Source organism: Tamandua tetradactyla, chromosome 3, assembly GCF_023851605.1.
Source record: "Tamandua tetradactyla isolate mTamTet1 chromosome 3, mTamTet1.pri, whole genome shotgun sequence".
Taxonomy (NCBI): Eukaryota; Metazoa; Chordata; class Mammalia; order Pilosa; family Myrmecophagidae; genus Tamandua; species Tamandua tetradactyla.
In genome coordinates this window covers 116,189,559-116,207,103 of record NC_135329.1, presented here as the reverse complement: position 1 = coordinate 116,207,103, position 17,545 = coordinate 116,189,559, and the positions used below count along the sequence as shown (strand labels likewise).

General features: G+C 34.2%; 1 long non-coding RNA gene across 17 annotated transcripts in view; it reads left to right on the top strand.

Annotated features, from left to right (window-relative positions):
• LOC143677605 (uncharacterized) overlaps positions 1 to 17,545 on the top strand; it is a 134,289-nt gene that overhangs the window by 101,814 nt on the left and 14,930 nt on the right. For 5 of the 17 annotated variants that reach the window (XR_013172721.1, XR_013172719.1, XR_013172729.1 and 2 more), the window contains one exon: positions 793 to 851. The exons of the other annotated variants lie outside the window; for them this stretch is intronic. This is a non-coding gene — a long non-coding RNA (uncharacterized LOC143677605). The remainder of the gene's footprint in view (positions 1 to 792; positions 852 to 17,545) is intronic. 17 annotated transcript variants of the gene reach the window in all.

The window sequence follows — 17,545 nt, the reverse complement described above, 5'->3', positions numbered from 1 at the left end:
TTAAGTATAATAATTTTACTTGGAAAATGCTGTCTGTGTGTTTCCTGCAATAATTTGTTAAATTAAGTGCAATAAATATAAAATTACTTTTAGGGATATATTTTTTTCAAGTTCTTTTTCACTCAAGTGTCAAGTAATGCTTTTAAGAAACCTCTCCACCCATCCCCTTTACCCTAGCCCTTACCTCTGCAATTGAAAGTCATCAAAAAAGTGTATGGATAGATACAAATATCATGATTGATTTTTCTAGAAATTTACTTTCAGTTTTAGAATAATTTGACATATGGTATATTGCAGCTTAGGCTGGCAAATATTTAACCTGGAATTTTGCAAATAGACAAGTAGTCTTGCCCTTAATACAGGCTTCTACACTCAGCTGAACATATATCCGTGGAGAACAGTCTCTGCAACAGAGAATATAAGGGTTGGAAGGAATCTTACAGATCATCTCATGCAAGTCCTTTATTTTGTAGTTTCATCACATTGCTCCAAGGCCTCGGCAGAAGGATGCTGGGCTCTGCTAAGTGAAACAGCTGTGGGTACTCAAGGAGGACATGATAAATTAAAGGTGCTTTCTTTGTAATGTTACAGCCAAAGGGCTGCAGGGAAATATGGTTTTCATTGCCTGACATTTTACCTGTGTTGAGTATATACCCAGAACTTCTATAAATAAAGGGCAGTGGAGAAACAAGACACACTCAACAGAGTTGGGGATAAAATGCAGTGTGTGATAGACATTGCTTGAATTGGTATGCAGCTAGTAAAGGCCTTTTTCTTTTTGTCTTACCCAAGAAAATGATGGATGAGGAATGGAAGACAAAAATAAGTATGTGCAGTAGAAAGCAGAGCAGGTGAGTAGGAGATTGGTCAGTTATTAAGTTAATCATAGATTGCTAAATGTTTCAAGATACTTGATAATATTAAATCCTTTTTGCTTCAGGTTTTCATTTTAATATTCAAATATTATGGCTCCAGATCATTTCTTATACTCTACAGTCTCAATCAGTTTTGCCCTGGACTTCTAAGAGCCTTATAATTACTCAGTAAAAATTCCAGGCCAGTCCAAAATCTAGCCTACTTCAGAGCTGGTATCTATGTTGCAGTGAAAACCATTTCTTCCTGTTTTATTGGTCCAGTTCATTCCATAACAGATTCTACCTTTCCTCTTTAATTCTTCCAAAGCACCAATAACTTAAATTAATTGTGTGCTCCAGATGCTGACTAAAGATTATTGAATAAGCATGAGTTATTACAACTCAGGGAGTAAAACACTAAATATCAGGCATCCTCATACCTGTCTATAACTGTTATCAACCATATCCTACTTTGGTGTTCATCTCATTGGCCGCAAACTTTGGCCTCTCTGTGAGGAACTTGGGCTCTCCATCCTTATCCCAGCCCTTCTGTGCATTTCCCTCTTTCTGCACTTTATCCATCACTCCCCTGGGCTGCATGTGGAATTTCTATACCCTTCTCTCATGATTAGGCAGTGATTCTGCTCTCTGTTTTGCTCTTTTCCCAAAGACTATGAGTGTTGGGAGCTTTCACACTAAAGAAAAATCAAGGAAGTCTCACAAACAAAAGCTATACTGCTTTATATGAATTATATTACTCTCTGATTATGCAAATACAATGCCAATATATTCTACTTTTTATGTATTTTTATTACAGAAGTTGTGAGTTTATAGCCCAATCATACATAAAATACAAGATTCCCTTACCAACCTGTGGTAGTTAGATTCAGTTGTCAACTTGGCCATGTGAAGGCATCTAATTCTGTTGCTGTGGATATGAGCCATTGGTACGTGGGCCTCATCTGTTGCTGATTACACCTGCAGTCAGCTAGGAGGTGTGCCTGCTGCAATGAATGATGCTTGACTTAATTGGCTGGTGCTTAAATGAGAGAGCATAGCGTAGCTCAGCCTAAACAGCTCAGTATACCTCATTTCAGCACTCACAGCTCAGCCCAGGCCTTTAAAGATGCAGAAAGGAATCACCCCGGGGAAAGTTGTTGGAACTCAGAGGCCTGGAGAGAAGGCCAGCAGAGATTACCCTGAGCCTTCCCACATAAGAAAGAACCTCAGTGGAAAGTTAGCTGCCTTTCCTCTGAAGAACTAACAAAATAAATCCCCTTTTATTAAAAGCCAATCTGTCTCTGGTGTGTTTCATTCTCGCAGCCAGCAAACTAGAACACACCCCAATGTGAACACCTTGCATTAGTGTGAAATATTTGTTTCAATTGATGAAAGAGTATTTTTATAATTGTACTATTACTATAGTGCATGATTTGACTAAGGATTCACTGCTTGTGTATTGTATTTTCATAGATTAAAAAAGATTTATTCTGTCACCATATCTACAATCTAACATTTATTTCCCCTTTGCATCATATTCAGATATCTATTTCGGTGCTGTTAATTGCATTCACAATATTGTGCTACCATCACCACCATCATTACCAAAACCTTCCCAACATTACAAAGCAGAACCCTGCAAATTTTGAACTTTAATTTCCCATTTCCTATCTCCATCCTGTCCCCTAGAAGCATATATTACAGATTCTAAGTCTTTCAGTTTGTTTATTCAAATTGTTTCAAATCAGTGAGATCATACAATATTTATCCTTTTGTATCTGGCTTATTTTACTCAATATTATGTCTTCAAGTTCTATGCACGTTGTTGTATCTATGAGGACATCATTCATATTTATAGCTAAATAATCCATTGTTTGTGAATACCACATTTTAGTTATCCATTCATCATTTGAGCAACACTTGGCTTGCTTCCATCTTTTGGCAATTGTGGATAATGCTGCTGTGAATACTGGTACATAAATATATGTTCAAGTCCCTGCTTTCAATTATTTTCAGTATATACTGAGTAGTGGGAAAGCAGAGCCATATAGTAGTTGTATACTTAGCTTTCTGATGAGCCACTAAATTGTCTTGCACAGTGGCTATACCATTTTACATTGACACTGGCAATGAATAAGCAATCATATTTCTGTGCATCTGCTACAACACTTGATTATTTTTTAATTTTTAATAGCAGCCATTTTAATGGGTATGAAATGGTCTCTCGTGGTTTTAATTTGCATTTCCCTGTAGGCTAATGATGTTGAACATCTTTCCATGTACTTTCTGGCTATTTGCATATCTTCTTTTGGAGATATGCTTATTTAAGTCTTCTGTCCAGTTTTTAAATTTGTTTTGTTTGTCTTTTTGTTTGCTTTTGCTTTTAAGGTAAAGGATTTCTTTATATATTCTGGATATGAAATATTGGCTTTTCCCAATATTTTTGGATACGTGTTTTTTGGATATGTGGTTTCCAAATATTTTCTCCCATTATATAGGTTGTCATTTTACTTTCAAGATATATTCCCTGAGGATCAAAAGTTTTTAATTTTGATGAGATCCCATTTAATTATTTTATTCTTTTGTGGCTTGTGCTTTGGGTAAAAAGCCTGAGATACCTTTTCTTTCCCAGGGTAAGGTCCTAAAGATGCTTCCCTATGTTTTCTTCTAGAATTTTGATAACTATAGCTCTTATTTTTAGGCCTATCATCCATTTTGAGTTTATTTTTATATACGGTGTGAGGTAGGGGTCCTCCTTTATTTGCAAATGCATATCCAGCTTTCTCAGCACCATTTGTTGAGAGATTATTCTTTCCCAATTGAGTGGTCTTTTACCCCTTGTCAAAAATCAGTTGACCATAAATGTGAGGGTTAATTTCTGAGCTCTCAATTTAATTGCATTATTCAATATGCTAGGACCATGCTGTTTTTTATTACTGTAGCTTTGTAATATTTAAGATCAGAAAGTATGAGTTCTCCAACCTCATTATTCTTTTTCAAAGTGGCTTTAGCTTTTTGAGTACCCTTGCCCTTCCATATAAATTTGATAGCTGACTTTTCCATTTCTGCAAAGATGGTTTTTGTAATTTTTATTGAGATTGCATTGAATCTATAAGTTGCTTTGGTGAGATTGATGTCTCAATATTTAGTCTTTCAATCCATCAGCATGAAATGTCTTTTTATTGACTTGGGTCTTCTTTAATTTCTTTTAGTAATATTTTGTAGTTTTCTGGGCATAAGTCCTTTATATCCTTATGTTTATTAAGTTTATTCCTAGATATTTCATTCTTTTAGTTTCTATAGTGACTGGAATTTTTTTTCTTGATTTCTTCCTCCAGTTTTTCTTTTCTTGTGTATAGAAACACTATTGACTTTTGAATGCTGATCTGTGTATCCTGCCTCTTTGCTGTGTACCATATACAAATGGAGAAAGTTTTACTTCTTCATTTCAAATTTGGATGATTGACTTTTTTCTTGCCTAATTGTTTTAGCAAGAACTTCAGTGTTGTATTATAGTGGTGACAGTGGGCATCCTAGTTTTTCAGTCTTTCATCATTAAGTAAGAGGTAGATGTGAATTTTTATATATAATGTTTATTGTGATAAGAAAGTTTCCTTGTATTCCTAGTGTCCTAAGTGTTTTGATCTGGGGGTGGGTGATATATTTTGTCAAACACCTTTTCTGCCTCAATTGAGATAATCATGTGTTGTTTTGCTTTCCTGCATTCTGTCAATATGGTGTAATATATTGATTGATTTTCTTAAGTTGAATCAATTGTGCTTAACAGAGAGATAAATCCCACTTGAGCATGGTGTTTCATTCTTTTAATATGCTTTTAGATTCACTCTGCTGGTATTTTATTGAGGATTTTGCTTTCCTATTCATAAGAGATATTTGTTAGTTTTCTTTTCTTGTGGTCTCTATGTCTGGCTTTGGTATGAGGGTGAAGTTAACCTCATAGAATGAATTCAGAGGTGTTCTCACCTATCCCATTTTTTGAAAAGTTTGAGTAGAATTATTTGAGCAGAAAAGTTTGAGTAGAATTTCTTCTTGAAATATTTGGTAGAATTTCCCTGTGAAGCCATCCAGTCCTGGTCTTGCTTTTTTGGGAGGTTTTTGATGACTGAGCCAATTTCTTTAATGAGATATTATGTTTCTACTTGAGTCAATAAAGGAGATTTCTATGTTTCTAAGAATTTGTTCATTTCTTCAAGATTATCTAACTTGCTGGCATATAGCTGTTCATGGTATCCTTTTATAGTGCATTTTATTTCAGTGGGGTTGGTAGTAATGTCCTCCTTTTAATTTCTGATTTTCATTATTTGTATCCTTTTTTTTTTTCTTTGTCAGTCTAGCTGGAACTTTTTCAAAAATTTTATCATTTCAAAGAACAAACTTTTAGTTTTGTTGATTCTCTCTCTCTCTCTCTCTCTCTCTTTTTCTTCTTTGGTTTATTATTTATCTCCATTGTAATCTTGGTTATTTCCTTCTGCTCACTGAGTTTTATTTGCTATTCTTTTTCTAGTTCTTCTAGTTTTGAGGTTAGGTCTCTGATTCGAAGTCTTCCTTTTTAATATAAACATTTAGAGCTATAAATTTCCCTCTCAGTACTAACTTCACTACACTTGTTAAGTTTTGTTATATTGAATTTCTATTTTCATTCAGCTCATGTTATTTCCTAATTTTGCCTGTGAGTTCCTCTTTAACCCATTGTTCCTTTAAGGATATTTATTTAATTTCCACATATTTATGAATTTTCCATTTATCTCTCTGTTCTTGGTTTCTTAACTTCATTTGATTGTGGTCAGAGAATACACATTGTATGATTTCAATGTTTTTGAATTTTTTGAGACTTGCTCTGAATCTAATATGTGTTCTGTCCTGAAGAATGACCCATGTGCACTTGGAAAGAATGTGTGTTCTGTTATTGGATGAAGTGTTCTATGTATTTCAGTTAGGTCTAGTTGGTTTATATTGTGATGTAAGTCTTTTATTTCCTTATTGATCTGCTGACTAGATACTCCATCCGATATTAAAAGTGATGCATTCTATTCTAATGTAGAACCATTCGTTTCTCACTCCAAATCTGTCATTATTTGCTGCATATATTTTGGGGCTCTGATGTTGGTACATATATATTCATAATGGTTTCATCTTCTTGTTGAATTACATCTTCTTGTTAATTATCCTCTTTATCAGTAAATAATGACCATCTTTTACCCTCATAACTGTTTTTACTTAAAGTATATTTTATATAATATTAGTATACCTACCCCAGCTCTTCTTTGATTCTTACTTTGCATGGTATATATATTTTTTCCATTATTTCACATTCTACGTACTTGTATCTTTGAATATAAGGAGAGTCTCTTGCTGACAGCATATAGTTGGTTCATGCTATTTAATCCATTCTGCCAATCTCTGCCTTTTGACTAGAGAGTTTAATCTAATTACATTTAAAGTCACTACTAATAATACTGGACTTTCTTCTGTCTTTCTGCTATTTAGCTTTTGTATGTCCTCATATGTTTTAGCCTTCGTTTCCATTAATATAGGCATTTATATTTATTTGCTTTTTTGTTACATCATATTGAGTGCCTTCTCATTTCTATCTAGTTATATTTTACATCTGTTTTCTTTGTGGTTACCATGGGGTTAAAATTTAACATCCTAAATATATAACAATCATATTTGGTTTGATACCAATTTAAATTTATTAGCCCACACATATACTATTTCCTATTCCTCTCTGTCCCCCAACCTTCTTTTTGACTTATCACTTATATCTTTATGCATGGTATGTCCAAAAACATAAATGGGATCTATAATTTTTATGCATTTACTTCTTAGCACCTATAAGAAGTAAGAAGTAGAGTTACATACCAAACAATATATTAAAATAGTACTTGCTTTTATAGTTACTTTAACACAGGCTTTTCTTTCTGCCACTTTGAATCATTGTCTGGTATCATTTTCTTTCAGTCTGAAGAACTTCCCTTAGTATTGCTGGTAGGGAAGTTTTAGAGGATCTGAGAATGTCTTAACTTCACCCTCATTTTTGAAATAAAGTCTCACTGTACATAAAATTCTTGGCTGGCAATTGTTTTTTTTTTTTTTTTCAGCGCTTTAAATATTTCTTGCCGCCATGGTTTCCAGTGAGAAATTGGCACTCAGTATAATTGGGACTCCATTGTACATAAAATGTTGGTTTTCTCTTGTAGATTTCAGAACTCTCTCCTTGTCCTTTGTACCAGTGGTGTGATCAGTATATGACAGGGTATACATTTCTTCATGTTTATCCTTTTTCATATTCCCTGAGCTTCTTGGATGTGCCTAGTCATAAGTGTTGCTGAATTTGGGAAGTTCTCTGTCGTTATAACTTTGACTGTTCCTTCTGCACCTTTCTTTCATCTTCCCTTTCTGAAATTCCCATAATAAATATATTGTCTACTTAATGGTGTCCCCCAGGTGTCTTAGGCTATTTTCACTTTTAATTATTAATTTTTCCTTTCTTCTTCTCACCCCAACTCATTTCAAGTGTCTTGACTTTAAGTTCACCAATTATTTCTTCTGCCAGCTCCAATCTGCTCTTGAATCTCCATCCCCCAGGAATTTTCCATCAAAATAAAAAAAAAAAAAACTGTGATGAATGATAAGTTATATCCACACCTGTTCTTCAGGGATAAGATTTTAAATTTCCTTTCTGTCACTAGCAGGCTAGCCAGGGACTGGACCCCACAGTGGCTTGCTGTGAGACTGGAGTATAGGTGCCAGTAGCCATCTTGGAGAAAATGATTTGCAATTCTTTACTGTAATTTATCAGCATCTTCCTTCTACTCTTCCCTGGTTGCTTCACAGTGTTATTCTGGCCTCCTGGGTTTCGAAATAGTTATTTCAGGCAGTTCTTGCCTGTTTAATTGTTGTTTTAGTAGAAAGACTGAGATCTGGAGCTCCCTATTCCACCATCTTTCCACAGTCCTAATAGATTAATTTTACTATTTTTTTTTCCCTCTCCTACCATGTAGGTCCTATTTGGGTAACTCTAGGAAGCACATAAAGGGATATGAAAGAAAAAAACAGTGTATATATAGATATATATTTAGATTCCTATTTGGGAAACAAAAAACAACCAGATTTTTAATTACAACTAAACAGGTATGAGGTAATATAGTACAATCTGTATATGTCAATGCTCAGGGTCAATTGGGGCTGAATGATTAGAGCTTCTGAAAAGTTTTGGTGCATAGTCATAGCACTTGGATAGGGAGCAGAGTGTTATCTTTTGTTGATCGAGTAAGCCTAGGCAGATTAACTATAATGCTAGTGAAAATAAACTCTACTGCTCTTTATTTTAATGGAGCTCTTCTAACGCCTTGATGGTGGGTGGCCCTGACAATTCACTTGTATGGTCATGCATTTCATAAACTTTGCAAAAGTAGGATAGTTTAACTGTGCTTGGCAAAGATTTCTGTTTTTCTCCCCTACAAGCTCCCCTCTATTGCCCTTCCCCTCTGGACAGGTTGTATCCAAGTGGCCATAAGGCATTTGGGGATCTTTCTCAGAGAAAGTTTGTTAAGGATACAGTAGTTGGGTTTAGTGGGATATATTTATGTGTTTCATAACCACTTCTGAAGGGTTGCCAGATTAAATGTAGGAAACCCAGTTAAATTTGTATTTCAGATGAAGCAGAAATAATTTTTACTCTCCAAAGTATTTATTGTTTATCTGCAATTAAAATTTTACTGTGTACTCTATATTTTCCTTTGTAAAATCTGATGTCCCCACACTACTGTGTTTGCTTTCTGTAGCCATCCTGGTGTGGGAGTGACCACCAGGTGTACTTCCTTGCCCGTTGTGCCTACTCTCCTTGCATCAAGCCCCACAGGCAAGGACTCAGAGGTCACACTGCAATGTGATTGTGGCCTATGTTTCCCCAACAATGGAAGAAGATAAGTAGGAGCAGAAACAAATGGTTTGGAATTTTCAAAATCAGAACCTAGTCTGTGGAAAATGTGTCCAAATTTTACAACTTTTATATGAAAAAGAAAAAAACTGATAGAAATTTCCCCACATCTGATAGCATACAAAAGATTCTCATGCTGTAACCATTTAAAAGCTGTGATCCTAAAGAAACTTTTTGAAACTACCAATAAAAAAAGATCAAATATATTAGAGGGAATATTGAATTACCTATTCATTATAGAAAATTATTAAGAAATTAAAGTCATATGAAGGGACATTCAGATAAGTCATAACCAAAAATGTAGGGGGAAAGAGATTACAGAGATGTGTCAATTTGTCAATTAATAAAAATATAGTTTTCAGGATTTTGTTCTTTTTGCAATATTTATCAGCATTTAAAAAATTGACAACTGGGTATGCTTTCTCACTCAAAATAAATTTTATATAGTCATAATTTTGTGTCCTTCCTTTCACAGAAGTTTTCAAATTCATAAAAGGCTAATGCTTGGTGTGATCCATAGGAAGCAATATGACCTGATGGTTAAGAATTATCTTCAGTGTTAGATTGCTTGTGTTCAATCCAAGCCCCATTCCCTTTTTACCTGTGTAACTTCAGACAAATTACTTAATGCTCCCTGTGCCTCGGTGTAGTATAAGATTATTATTAGGATAAATGAGTTAGCATCCATAATACACTTAGAAGAGTAGCTGGCACATAGTTTAAAAATGTCATAAATTACAAATTACATTATTACTATTACTATTATTAGCATTAGCATTAGGCTAACTATTTACCTGCTATACTTCATTAAAAAGTAGTAGGTATAAATGGGAGTATGTTAGACTCACAGTCTTGTGATCATTTAAAAGTTATTTTGTCAGCATGTCTACTACATGAAGACAGATAGGTTTTAATAATCTAGCTCAAAGAAAAATGTGTGACCCCCAACTATCCCTTACGGTGCAGCATCAAATGAAAATCAACCAGAGAACACAGGGTTAGGTTCATACTGAATCTTGGTTTGACTTCTGTATCTTGGGTTCTTTTCAGTTTTAGAAAAAAAAAAAAAGCAACTGTGATTTGAGTCAGTTATCAAGTACTCATTCTCAATAGACAGATATTCTCTAAAGATGATTTTCTTCTCAATTAAAGGAGAAAACATTAAAGCATATGATTGTCTCCTTTAAAGTGCCAAAGTGATTCCAAATAAAATCATACCATTTAAAGTAAAATTTGCTTAGGTCCTATATTCATCATCAAGCCACATAATCAAATTGTTCTTCACCAGGAGAAAACAGGAATCGGTAATTCATCTTGATGATCTTGGGGGCAGTTTTGCCTGCTTGAAAGGGAAATCAAATGCTAGCTGACCATTAAAACTGCTCATAAACTTTTCTGAAAACCCCCAGCTATTCAATGTAAAGATTTGATAATAGACATTTAACATAAGATTCAAGTATGTATTAGTTTTTGTGAGACAAGGTAGGCATGGACATTTATCAACTGTTATTTTAGAAGAAACTTGTAGTTGGCTCCATTATAGTATTTAACTTGACACTATGTCATTTTTATGATTTTGACCTATGCTGGGTTTCCTTTCAATGTGCTCCCTCCCATTATGTATCTGTTTCAAGCATTGCACTTGCCCAAGTAACTAAAATTATAAGCTCTCACTCCCCACTAGATTCTGATGTCTTTTAAAAACAGACCCTCTTTCCCTGAATCCCTTGTGCCTGCCACTGTGCCTTGCACAAAGTTATGCTTTCAATAATATTGTTTAATTGAGAGAATGAAAAGGGGAAGTGATATATATATATATATTTATATCTTAGATAGGTAGATAGATAGATAGATAGATATCATTTTCCTAACATTTCAGATGGCTAATTTCATATCTTCTAATTGCTGATAATAATTACATTATCTGTATATGTGAAAAATTCACATTGGCTCTTCTGTCATCTAAACCACTCAATTCCATTTTTAGTGGGAACTTCATACTATGGATTTTTCAGAATACATAATCAAATAAGGATACAATTTGGACCTTCATTTCCAAAATCATCATGTCAAAATTTCCAGTGAAATTGTGGAGTATGAGAAGTTACCAAAACAAAATATTTCCTCTCACAGAGTCAATATTTCTTTTTCGTAAACGTTTAATACCCCAGTCTACCACCATTCTCAACCACTTATTGAAGAAGTGCAAAATTCTTTACTGAGTTACAAGCATCATCAGCAGAGGGCCAAATGCTTAGCTAGGGCTCACATCTATCATTCTGGTTGGTACATATGGTAATTTTCTCTAAATTGACTGGTTTTCTCAGGCTACTGTATCATCCTGAGATATTAAGTTTTTAAATTGGCTCTTCCCACCTCTTTTAAAGTTAGATGGCTGATTGCTGTCACGTAATTTAATGATCTGGTCCAATCTATACAATGACTGTGTAACATGGGCAAGATAATTGTAGATGAATTGCATGCCATTAATCAGGTGGCTTTTTGTTCTTACATGTTCCATTGCTTATCATTCAAGGAAGAAAATTGTCTTTTGACAGAGGTCCCATTGCAGTCTTTCTTACTGTCCAATAACATCAAGGCTGAGATTTCAAAAGATAAATGAGAATGATATAAGTAGGATGGGACTTAGTTAAGAGGCCTGCTTTTCTGTGAATTATCTTTGGAGAAAGTAGGAATATATGTGTGTTGACAGAGAGAGGGTGGATTATAGAAGGCTTATGGTTTTCAAACCTAGAAACATTTCATAATGTAGAAATACTTTTAAATAAAATAGAATGTCTCTGAGATTCATCCATTTATCCAAGAGACTACCCTTCCTTCAGGAAAGGTTATCACCAAAATCCCAACTCTTGGTAAGCCTTCTCACTCCTTCACCCCCAAGAAGCAAAGATGTATCCGTAATGGAACTTTACCTCAAGGGAGGGCCTAGGCATTTTACCTATTTTCTTTATACTTCACTCCCTCACAAGTAGGAAGCCAGCCATTTTCATCTTTGTATCTACACAGCCTTACCCAATAGCTAGCATTTATTAGATGCTCAGTTAATGTTTCTTAAACTAAACCAAACTGTTTTTGATTTGGGAATGCTAACTTTGCAAATGAGGAAATAAATCAATATGACACTTCCAGAGGGAGTGTTAACATAGTGAAAGAAATGATGACATTTCCAGTTGTATAGATGGAGCAAATAGCAATGTGTGTGCAAGTAAGGTAAGGGCCCCACTTGTGCTGAGTATGTGTGGTGGAGGTTTTGTTCTGTTATATTTTACTTTGAAAATCAAGTTAGATTCAAAAATGATGTTTTATTAAATTATATCCCTGTAATTATATTTACATACACATTTACATATACCCAAACATGCAAACGTATATATTTTTGATGTGTTAATTTAACCCAAGATTTGTATGGGTTAAATTCCTGGCAGAACCACTTATAATGAATTACTCCTCTAATGCATCTAAATGCAGGGACTTGTAAAGAGTTGGACTTTGCTTGTCTTGTAGACAGATTTTTCTTGATTTTGTACCAGATGTTCTTGAATTCACTCCCTGTTTCTCTATCTTGAATGTCTCTATTTGTATCCTCTGGGGTGAAGGCATTGCCTTCAATCAGAAAAGTGTATTTCTTGATAATAACTTGAAGGCAAACTCTTTCTCTTGTGAATAGACTGATGGGTTCTAACAGTCACGGAAGTAAAATTAAAAAATCTAGAGGGAAACATTAACATAAAATATTATTTGGTTCTTATAAACAGAAAAGATTTGAACAAATAGTATCCTACAAGTGGCATTTTCTGTTAACGTGAAACCATTTTTAAATAAAAATGACAAAGAGTCATTTTTCTCCTAATCTTCTCTAACTTCCTCTTCACCTATACAAGCCTTCACTTATTCATAATTCCCACTGTTTTCTCTTAAAGCTTTCATTCTGGTATAAGCTATAAGATGGTGCCCTTAATGAAAAGCAGATGTTTTTACTGTTTCTATTCCTATTAACAGTGTTTGGATTTTTAAGTAGAATGCAAAATGCTAACTCTCTTTAATAAATAAGAACATAGCCATGACAGTTAAGTGAAAACAGGGCAGAAAGGCTGGCCCAGTCAAGGAAGCTTGAGTTATATAAGGAGATCTTCATCAAACACCAGGACATATGAATGTGTAAGAATTGGGCTTTAAATCAATTTTATCTTCACCATTTTAACATCAAGAAGAGTTGTTGGTTGTAAACCAATTGTTATGCAAGTTAATGAACTAATTAGGAAAATCAGTTGCAATAATAGTATTGGTACAAACTGATCTGAATATAAAAAGTAGAATTAGAATTCTAATACCAAACTTTTCCATCTAGAAACACTACACAGTTTTGCCAGTAAGATCTTTTCTTTGTAAAATTAATCATAGGTGATCCTCCACTTACTGTGTTTGATTCCCAGAATCCGTTCATCTGTAATTGTGATATGCCACAGTGTTATACGTATTTGTGATATTTCTGTTGTGTGCATATACCATGTCTTGAAGTCAGCCAAGATCATCTAGTTTATTTCTTAAATATCTTTGCACAAACTGACATCAACATTATTTTTCCTATTCCTGTGGTCATTTAGTGAATGAATGGCTGCCATCCAAAATATAAAATAAGACCTCTGCTCAAAACCACACTTGCAATGGCAAGAGTGCTGCATACTGCCTGGGTGAGTTTCAGACAGACCTGGGATATACTGGAACTAAGGAGGAATTTTCTGAAGATGAAATCATAAACTCTAGAAGATATGTGTCAGTTGCCACTCCTATCTTTTGTTCCCTAAGTTGTGCATTTTTAATATCAATGAATATTTTTCTCAGAGATGACTGGGCAATTGTTTTGATAGTTACATAATTTTATATCTTCATGACGAAATATTTATGCATTCAATTCAAGTTATCTCCTATAAAGGGGCATTATTTAACCATAGTGGATGAATGGAACGTTGGGAAAATGGGTGTCAAAAGGAAATTTATCTTCCAAGTACTGTTTTGTGTGATAAAATACAATTTGTATGATTGTGAAGTAGCATTGTTTATTTTTCCAGTCAGAAAGCCATTGTCAAAAGTATGTTTGGGGAGGGGAAAATGGCCTTAAAAACAAATGTATCACAGAGAATATCTAAGTTGTTAAGGAAAAAAAGAAAAAAACCTAGGGCAGCATGTTAAAAATGAACATTTCCAATACAATTTGTCACCCATGCATAAATCTTGCTGACATTTTCAGTCACTTTAATAGCCTGCCCATTTTATAAATCAGTATGAACTTGCACAGTTGCAAAAAGTGTGTATTTTGAACATCTCATTTGCATACTTTACCAAAAGCCAATGAGGCAGTGGGAGCAGCACTGGTGATCATAATACGTGTTTGGGGAAAGGCAGAGAGATCACTAATGGCTTTGCCTTTAGGGATTTCTGTACTCCATAGGGGACGAAAATGAGAAATATTTTTCAAACAGCAGGGGTAAAGGTTTTAAAACTAGAAACACATGGAGTGATAAAGATGTTAGTGCCACAGGGCGCATAGCAGGAAAAATTTACAATGTAAAAACTGTAATTTCAGCATTAGGAAGTAATAATCGTGTTTCATCATTGTTATTAAAGCATGACCCTTAAAGTCACATAAATTAGATATAAGTTTCAAGAGAAGTTTATTAATCTTTAGCGGGAAAATATTAGGAAAGTTTATTATCAGATAAGATTTCCAGGAGAGACACATTCTTTTGATTGTGTGCATATGGGTGTGTGTGTGTGTGTGTGTGTGTGTGTGCTCTCTCAAGGCAGTTTGTAGCATTTTAAAGGGTAAATAAAACATTGCTTGTTGCCAGCGAAACTATAGAAGTAGTGCCTACTGGTAGTTCTTGATCTTTTAAATTAGCAATTTGAAGAGCTAATGTGATATAGAAAGGATGGGAACTGACCTATCCAGTATGGTATAGAATGTCCAGAATAGAATAATAGATGGGAACTAAAGGTGACTGTTAATACAGAAAGTTGCTTCAGTGTCATTGATGGCAAGCCAGTATTGCTAAAATAATTAGTAAATTGGTAAAAGGTTTTCGGCTTCTTGGAATATTGCTGGTATATATAACTAAAATATGAGGTTTTACTAGGAGATCTATGGCAAAATTAGTCAAAAATTATAGTTAGAAAAGGGCAAAAGTGGAAAATTACCAATGGATGTCAAAGATGAAGCACTATTCATGTAAAGAAGGTAATTTATTTGGTGATATATGCTAATTCGAAATAAAACATCTAGTTTATGGAAGAACTATTGATTTTACCAATTAAGAATTCTCTCAAATGTCTAGCTTCAGGACTTGTGAACTAAACCTCTATCTTTTCATAGTTTGTTTAGATAGATCTCAATCTTGCCAAGTTAGGAGAAACACCTTGTTTGTTGATTCGTTGCTCAATTTTCCTCTATTTTTTTTTTTTTTAACATTTATGGAAAAGTATTTCATGTGTAAAACAAAATTCATAGAAAATAATTTTTGGATAGCAAATATTCCTCAAGCATATTATAAACCAAGACAAGGCAAATTTGTATTAGTATAACAGAAGAAATATACATTTTTGAACTCAAATAATTTTTCACTAGAGAAATAATAAAAAACTACAGAGAAGAATTAAAATAAAACTTTATTTTCTACAATGCAAGCATAACCCCTTTAGCATCCTTTTAGGTACTCTTCCAGGATTCTTATCATTCTTGTACTACACATGATTTTGTAGAATTATAATCTTATAAAAGATATGACAGTATTATTATTTTAATTTTTGGTACCTACAAAAAGAACTATAGAGGGAGTACAAGGGTAATTCAGTGGTAGAATTTTTGCCTGCCAGGCAGAAGACCCGGGTTCAACTGCCATCCCATGCACTTCTCAAACAAGCAAACAAACAAACCAAACAAACAAACAAAAATTCAACAAATGGTGCTGCAATAAGGGAAACCTCACATGAAAAAAGAATGAAATGTGATCATACTACCTACAAAAAATAATAAAAATGAACTATAAATAAGCAAACTGTGGCCAAGTAGAAAACATGCAGAGCTTACTTAAAATTAGATTAATTGAATGCAAAGGACTTCCAATAAGATATTTAGTTTGTGTAAAGACCCCATTTAATATGTGCTACTGATTTATTTAGTAACTGTACATTCATGGATATTGCTTATATTGCTCCATTATAAATAATTTTTAAATGTTTTGTGATATACTCTAACTGCCTTCAGAGAGCCTAAAGTGATATTTATCCTGTTTAATAAGCAATAGGCATTCATTGAAGTCAGTTGACTGACAATCCATATTCCACTGAAGAATCATGAAGTAAATATTTTCATTGCATTTGCTGATTTGCTGCAAGGAAAACAAAAAGGCCCCCAGAGATAGTAAATTCATGACAGACAAGATGAAAATCTACAAGGACAGAGAATAACCATTCTTAGTGTGTTAAAATGCTAAAATTCTATTTAACTGGGGATAATATAGACACAGGAACTAGGTGGTAATAGAAAGAAATAGAGTGAGACAGAGTTGCTAAGTGTTTGCAGAGGAAAAGAACTCAGTGTCTTTTGTGCTATGCATATATAGTTAGAGACTGAGAGAAATAATGGAGAAAGAAAGTCAGCGAATTAAGATAACCATGATGCTTAAAAGCTTACACATTCGGGGAAAAATAAGAATTAAACCAGAATATGAAGATGACCGGGAGTCTGTTAAGAGCCAGTGTAGATAAGTTCAAACTTTAGTCCATCTTTACCGTAGGTTGAACTTGAAAAGATATTCAAATGATGTTTTCTATGCTCCACGAGATAGCTTTCCCTCAGAAATTCATTTTTATATTTTTCTTGCTTTGACTGTATCCTTTCCATTTAATGCAATGCTATCTCAATGAAATATTCATTTTATTTAGGATAGAGAGATAGTTTATACCCATGGAAAAATTCCCATTGCAGAATTTAATTACATGTCAAGATACTGACCCTATAGAATGAAATGTTGTAATGCGTTAGCTTTTGCTAGGTTATGCTGCGGTATCAAATACCCATCAAAATTGCACAAATTATTTCTCACCCATTTCTATGTCTATAATTGTACATTTTCTTTAGCTTTGATTCACACATGTTCATTCTGGGTCCAGACTGAAGGATCACTATGAAATAATACTATGACTCCTGAATCATTCTGTCACATCTACTCAGATATACCAGCCAGTGAAAGTCGTGTGGCAAGTCTGATATTCCATAGAGCGAGAAAGTATTCTCTTCCCACAGGAAGGCCAGTCTGTGTATCACTAGACAGTAGGCCTCAATATATAATCCTTTTATGGGTAATAGGGGATAATTGAGGATGATAATTAATGGTCATATCTATAAGTACAATAATACAATTTATCATATAGCTAAGATTTGTAACGGTTGTAAGTGCAAGGGGCCACTTAGTTTTTCCCAAAGTAGTTTTATTCTTCCAGTGAAATGAGGTTTGAGGTAAGGAACATGGCAGAGCTGGAGAGCTCAGAGAGGCAGTCCTGATTATTTCATTAACAAAACAATAGCATTAACAAAACAATAGGAAAAGCAGAAGCAAAAAAAGTCACCAAGAAAGCAGGGTGAGACTTTTCTGTATTGAGAACCTTTGCTATAAAGGGAGGAGGTAGTAGGATATATGGTGGAGCCTGC